A 6539-nucleotide genomic window follows, 5' to 3' on the forward strand; every position below is an offset into this window, starting at 1 on the left:
AGCTAAGGCCCTTCTCTTACTTGTCGAGCATCCGCTGATCCTTGGCATTATTCTGCTCAGCGTATTGATCATCCAATTTGTTTTCTCCACAATTTTGTGCACGTGAGTTCCGAAATTTAAGTAACTACCAGCATACATTCCTAGGAGCTTTGCGTATTCACTACTATGTACAAGTTCTTTGCCTATTTTAAAACTAAAATCACGAATCTTCCCCCCGCCTGCCAGCATAACCATTTCGGTTTTTTACTTGGCAACTTAGAGTCTCATGTCTTCCAAGGTCTTGATTGCACTACGCACCGGGTAAGTGGTTTTTCTTTCCAAGATTTCTCTGTTTTAACCTCTTACTATGATTGACAAGTCATGGGCGTAGGCGATGAGTTTTACACCAGTCAACGTATTAATTTCCACTACTTCATTATTATAGGCATTCCATAAGGTCGGCCCAAGAACAGACTCCTGTGGAACCCCACAGCTCATCGAGAACGGAGAAATGTAGAGACTATTATTAATGACTATTTCTCTCTCTCCAGGTAGGACTTTACTAAATTTTTCAGGTGAGTACTGATCTTTTTCTTCTTTAAAGTTCTAACTATTTCTTTCCAGGGGACACTATTGAAGGCGTTAATTACGTCCAAACATATCATTACACAAAAATCTTGATTTTTAACACACTTCTTTTTTATGTCTTCGGTGATCTCCCTTATTTTTATTAGTGCATCGATCGTAGATTTTTCTTTGCAGAAACTGAATTGCACTTCTGATAAAGTATGTTTTTCCACGATTTCTATATTTAGTCTGTCGCAAACTAATATCTTTTCGTAGACCTTCCCTGCCGTGTCTATGAGACATATCGGTCTATATTTAATTACTTCGTTCCTGTCCTTTTTGGTTTCTCCAAAAGAACTAATTTTGCCGTTTTCCAAATTTTGGGAAAAATCTCTTTTCTAAAAGACTGATTGTACATATTTACAATAGACGTTTTAAGCTTATTGGCAACATTTACATATATTTCCCCAGTTATACCATCAGGTTCGTGTTCTTTTTTCGGTTTGACGCTTTTGAGTGCATGTTCCAACTCGCTTTCGTCAATTTCCGTGTATCCCTCTACGGGCATCATCTCCCTTTCCCAACTAATTTCGGGTTGAACCGGAAAAAGTGTCTTTATTTGCTCGATTACGGTTTCTCTGGACTGTATCCTGAACGCTCCCATCTTTAGATGCTTGGTGACTATTTGATACGCCTTTCCCTATACGTTATCTTCTAGGTCTTCGCATAACTCCTTCCATTTCTGACTTTTGGACTTCCTTATATCCCATTTCAACTCTCTCTTTCTAGCTATATAGGCTTCTGTCAGATTATCCAAGATCTGTTGCTCTTTTGGGCCTTTTGCTTGGGTCCTAATCATGTCTCTCCTTCCTGAGATACACGCCTCCCTCTTTTTTCTGACATCCTCGTTCCACCAATAAGTCGCCAGTCTATTGAATTTACCAAGTTCCAGAAAACTGTCGCAAAATCTGCTAATTTTCTCGATTACCTCTTCACAGTATATGATTTTTATGTTTCCCAAATAATTCCGGCAGGTTCTTTTCAAAATTGACATTTTTCAGGGTTATTCTCCATCGCTTGTCGCGAAAAGGGGCTATCTCGTCGGCAACTGTTTTGTCATTGCTACTGTGGATGCAAAATCTGACAGATCTATGATCGCTCATGTTCTCATCCGTCTTTTCTACTCTCCAGTTGAGAATCTCATTTTGCAACTTTGTGTTGCCAAACGTAATGTCAATAATCGACGTGCCTGTTTTCCTGACGAACGTTGAAACGTTTCCGGTGTTAAACACGACTAGGTTGTGTACCGGAATCCAATTTTCCAGCAAGATACCCCTGCTATTTATGGAGGTGAAGTCCAAAACTGGGGTTTTCGTATTAAGATCCCCTCCGACAATCATCCTTTTGGCCCTATGCATTCCGACATAAAAGGGTACTTCATCTAGTAAACGAGTAAATTTAGAATCCGATTCGTTCGGGGGAAAAATAACAAAAAAATATGACGATATTAGGCAATTCAACATAAACAAAATCTTCTCCAACATATTTATAAATAAGAAACTTGAAATTAACTAACCTGATGAAGCGGTCAAAGTTATTATCTACTAAATCTAGATTCTCTAACTTGCGATTGCGTTCACAGCCGATCACAAAAAATGTGGAACGAATCACGATTTTGCGTGTGATCCTTGCGCAGAGACTATGCTAATCTTCTCTATATCGTTCCAATTTTAGTATATGTATCGCCGAAGCGAGTACATACCCCTCCAACCTTTTTTTTAACGAAGTTTAGAGGAATCTGCAAGCAGATTTCGGGAACTTGACTCAATGACGATCTAAATGGCTCCCTTCGTGTTGGGTTAACTTTCCGATCCAGGAAGAATCAACCGACTAAATCCCCTGTCCTCACGTATACGCTTGAAACCGCTAAAAAACAAGGACATTACTTCGGACCTAAGTACGTGATTTGTTTGAAGACTATGTACAGGGTGGCCACCGAGAGGTGACCCTGTACCTTATCTCAAAAACTGTAAGAGTTACAAAAAACTTTAAATATAAAAGTTTCATAATTTTGTTAATAGTTTTTAAGTATTTTATGCTTATGTATACAGCATGTCTCTTTTTCGCGGAATGGAAACCAACTTTCTTATTTTGAATTAGACAGTATACATTTTATTTTTTTATTTGATTCTGCATAAAAATCTAAGCCTTTTTTGTATTTAGTCATATATATCTATCTCTCATAGTTTTTGAAATAATGATGCTTTCATTTTTTTTTCAAAAAATCAACTAGCCAAAAAAAAATATTTACTTCAATATGCAAATCAAAACAATAATTTTTAAATAGCAAGTGAATGATGGTCTACTAACACTTGAAATCTGGTCACTTTGCATTATTAATATACAGGGTGCCGAAAAATTTTGATCAAAAAATTGAATTTTTGACGCGCAAAAAGTCAAATATTTTAAATGGTACACCCTACATATTAACTTATATTTTAAATAACTTGTATTTTCTCTATATTTTTTCATATATATGTTCAATACAAAAAGTTAACGGTTTTTGAGTTATAGGTAATTATTTGAAATAGTGAATATTTCTTACTTCAACCTTACGTTAGAAAGAGCAGAACATTTATTTTACATATACACAGATATACAGAGAATAATAAGTAGGCCATGACACATCTTTGAACAACCTTTTATAGTAGTTATTTATTTTGTATAACCTATAATTACGATGTTGAATAATATCGGAAGGTAAAATTATTATTTCTGCGTCCTAATGTTAGCACAACGCGCAAAACATTTATTTATATATACAAATTTCTACGGAAAATTCCAAGTTGGTCATGATCATTGAGCCGCCATTTGAAACAAAAACTAAACAGCTATATATTTTGACAGCTATTATTTTGTTATTTACAAAACCTTAATAGTGCTGATTTGAGAGTAGTTAGCTATTGATTCTTTTAAATTTGTAGTCTTCAAACTGTCAGTTAGTTGTTGCAGCCGTTATTTTTATCATGCTTGTTGTTATTGTTCCTCTTTTTATTATTCCTTTTTGTCTCATACTCACCTATACTTCAATAATTATCATTGTTAGGACTTGCGACGTATTGTTATATCATGGATTATGGTTGGGTTATTTATTAGTTTAAATGTTCAAAGTGAGTTTAAGAAACTGATGTTACGCCCATGGACAACCCCAACCATTGGGTAATACTGTTGGAATTCCCAGCGCTTAACACCCATCTTCAGTTGAGGGAAGTTATTTTATGATTGGGATTTCCAGCACTATTCTTTGTCGGACTAACATTGCGAATCTAAATTAAAGGTACCGCCAAACGAATACAATGGCTGGACTCCAATAAAAGCCCAGCGACCATGCCTCTAAGTGCTACGTTTTAACGCGACAAGGTAGCCTAGAAGTCGCTAATGGGGCCTTATCGGGAGTACGTCTATGGGTGTTACACCTCCGTATCAGTACTTAAGGAGGGTGCGAAACTGAAGAAGCTCTCTTTTCTCGCTACTTCATCACGGACTCGTACGCGCTAGATTCTTCTCGTCAACATTCTTTAAATAACGTATTTCTCGATATTGTATAGTTGTTAATGTTACCAATAAACCTTTGTTAAGTTAAGAAGGTTTAGTTTCTTTTATACGCGAAAACAGTGTCTCTGAGACTGCGAACTCTGGGTGGTCCTTCATAATCGATTAATCCAGTCCACGATCTACGTAGTTCACGGTTATCGTATCGTAAGGGGTGAGTCGATCCAACCACGTACACGCGCCAAATTTGGACCAAACAATCATTATGTAATATTCCACGAAAGAGCGACTAAGGCTGTATGAGTGCTTTATTAGAAGTAATAAAAGTCCCCAACTGGCTTTAAGGGAATACCATCAATTGAATCCTAATAGAAGGGTTCCGACGAAAAAAATATTTACTAGGATTTCCAGAGATTTAGAGCAAGGTAGTCTGCTAAACAAAAATAAAAACAGACGGCCAACAGTATTGACAGAAGAAGTTAAACTAGACATTTTACTTTACTTCAACGAAAATCTTGAAAATTCACAAAGGGATGCTGCCAGGGATTTGCAAATTTGCTGAAAAAATATTCAAAAAGTGCTGAGTACCAACCGATATCATCCATATAAATTTCTACCTGTTCAGGACCTGTCTCAAAATGATTTTATAAACAGGGAAATTTATTGTATGAATATTATGGACATGCATTTTCAGGGAAATTTGTTCCCTAACATTATGTTTACTGATGAGGCAATATTCAATACAGCGAGCATTTTTAATAGAAAGAATTCCCATTATTGGTCACGAACTAACCAACATAAAGTGAAACCTATTAAAAAACAAGGACATTCCAGTGTATATGTGTGGTGCGGCATAATAAGAGACAGAATTATTGGACCAGTGTTTTATGACCAAACTTTAAACGACCAACGATATTTGAATTTGTTAAATAATAAAATTGCTTCACTCATAGCGGCATTGCCCCAAGACATTAAAAACAATATTGTGTTTCAACAAGATAACGCCCTATATCATACGACGAGGCAATTAATACGTTATTTGCAAGTCAATTTTGAAAAGTGGATAGGGAGACATGGTTTTCTTGACTGGCCCACCAGAAGTACCAACTTTACCTCTTTAGATTTTTTTTTGTGGGGACATCTAAAAGGTGTAGTTTATAAAAATAAAATAAGTGATATCGAAACTCTAAAGCAGAGAATTAGCGCTGAAATAATTCGTTTAAATCAATCAGATTTTATCCGCAATTCTATTAATAGATTAGAATTAGTATACACCACTTGTATAGCCAACCGCGGGGGATATGTTGAAAATATAATTTAGTTATAATATTATATTTTTTATGTTTTACTGGTTAGTGTTCTGCTCTTTCTAACGTAAGGTCGAAGTAATGAAATATTCACTACTACAAATAATTACCTATAACTCAAAAACCGTTAACTTTTTGTATTGGACATATACAGGGTGTTACAAATTAGTAGGCCAATCCGCTAACCACAGATTCTTTGAGCGAAAATAAGTCGACTTTCCTTATGCGACTTTTTTCTTTGGCGTTTTATACTCTCTAAACAGAGTGTTAAAGTTATTAAACAATTAATTTATTTGGTTAATAACTTCGGTACTTCTTATCGTATTTTAATGAAATTTTGTAGTTATGCACATTTCAAGGAGGCGTTCTTTTCCTATAATTTAGGTAAAAAAAAATTAAACCGGAAAAGGGAAATTGGGGGTTACGGACACGTCCCCCCCCAAACTTTTTTTGTGCGCGCCAATGGTGAACGTGTTTAGTTTTTTAAACTAAATATTCTTTTATCTTAATTTTTTCATTCTTGTAAAATTTTGATTTACCGCTTACTTTAGAAGATATTCCAGCACATTGTCTCTCAATACATGGTACCCATTTTTCATTTATGTATATCGGGAACTTATGGATTATTTATTCCGGTACAAAATGTACGTTGCGTCACTATTGAAAAATCGAGTAGATATCTGTGATGATGCGTCAGGTTAGCAAGGCAACGATTAGCTTTTATTTATTAAACATTATTGAGAGTAACTTTTAATCTTTCTTAAAAATAAATTTATATTCTTACATTTATACTAACTATACAAAGGCAAATGGCTAATCGGGAAGGATTTTTATCATTTTCGGAAATGACTAATATGGTCTTAATAATGGGTATGTAGTCAACACAATAAAATTAGCAATAGTAATCATTTTTGATATCGTGGTAAACGATTTTTTATTTATAGGAAAATGCAGTTCTAATGCTAGTTTAGCAGCTAGGTGTTATGCAGATTAAATTAAATTATTAAATAAAATAATTAAATAATAAAATTAAATTAAATGCTGAACAATTTCTATTTTTTTTAAGAAATTCATTTAGAGATTTACTAGATGATTTGCCCTTAAATGTACGTCAAAATATGTGGTTTCAGTTGG

General features: G+C 34.8%; 1 non-coding gene across 1 annotated transcript; it reads right to left on the reverse strand.

The window, feature by feature from the left end:
• Nucleotides 1–2197: 2197 nt before the first annotated feature.
• On the reverse strand, nt 2198–2304 carry LOC136416007 (U6 spliceosomal RNA). The gene has a single exon (XR_010752670.1). It is a non-coding gene; the product is annotated as a U6 spliceosomal RNA (small nuclear RNA).
• Between the last annotated feature and the right edge of the window lie 4235 nt (nt 2305–6539).

The sequence above is a fragment of the Euwallacea similis genome, chromosome 21 (assembly GCF_039881205.1).
Source record: "Euwallacea similis isolate ESF13 chromosome 21, ESF131.1, whole genome shotgun sequence".
In the NCBI taxonomy this organism is placed as follows: domain Eukaryota; kingdom Metazoa; phylum Arthropoda; class Insecta; order Coleoptera; family Curculionidae; genus Euwallacea; species Euwallacea similis.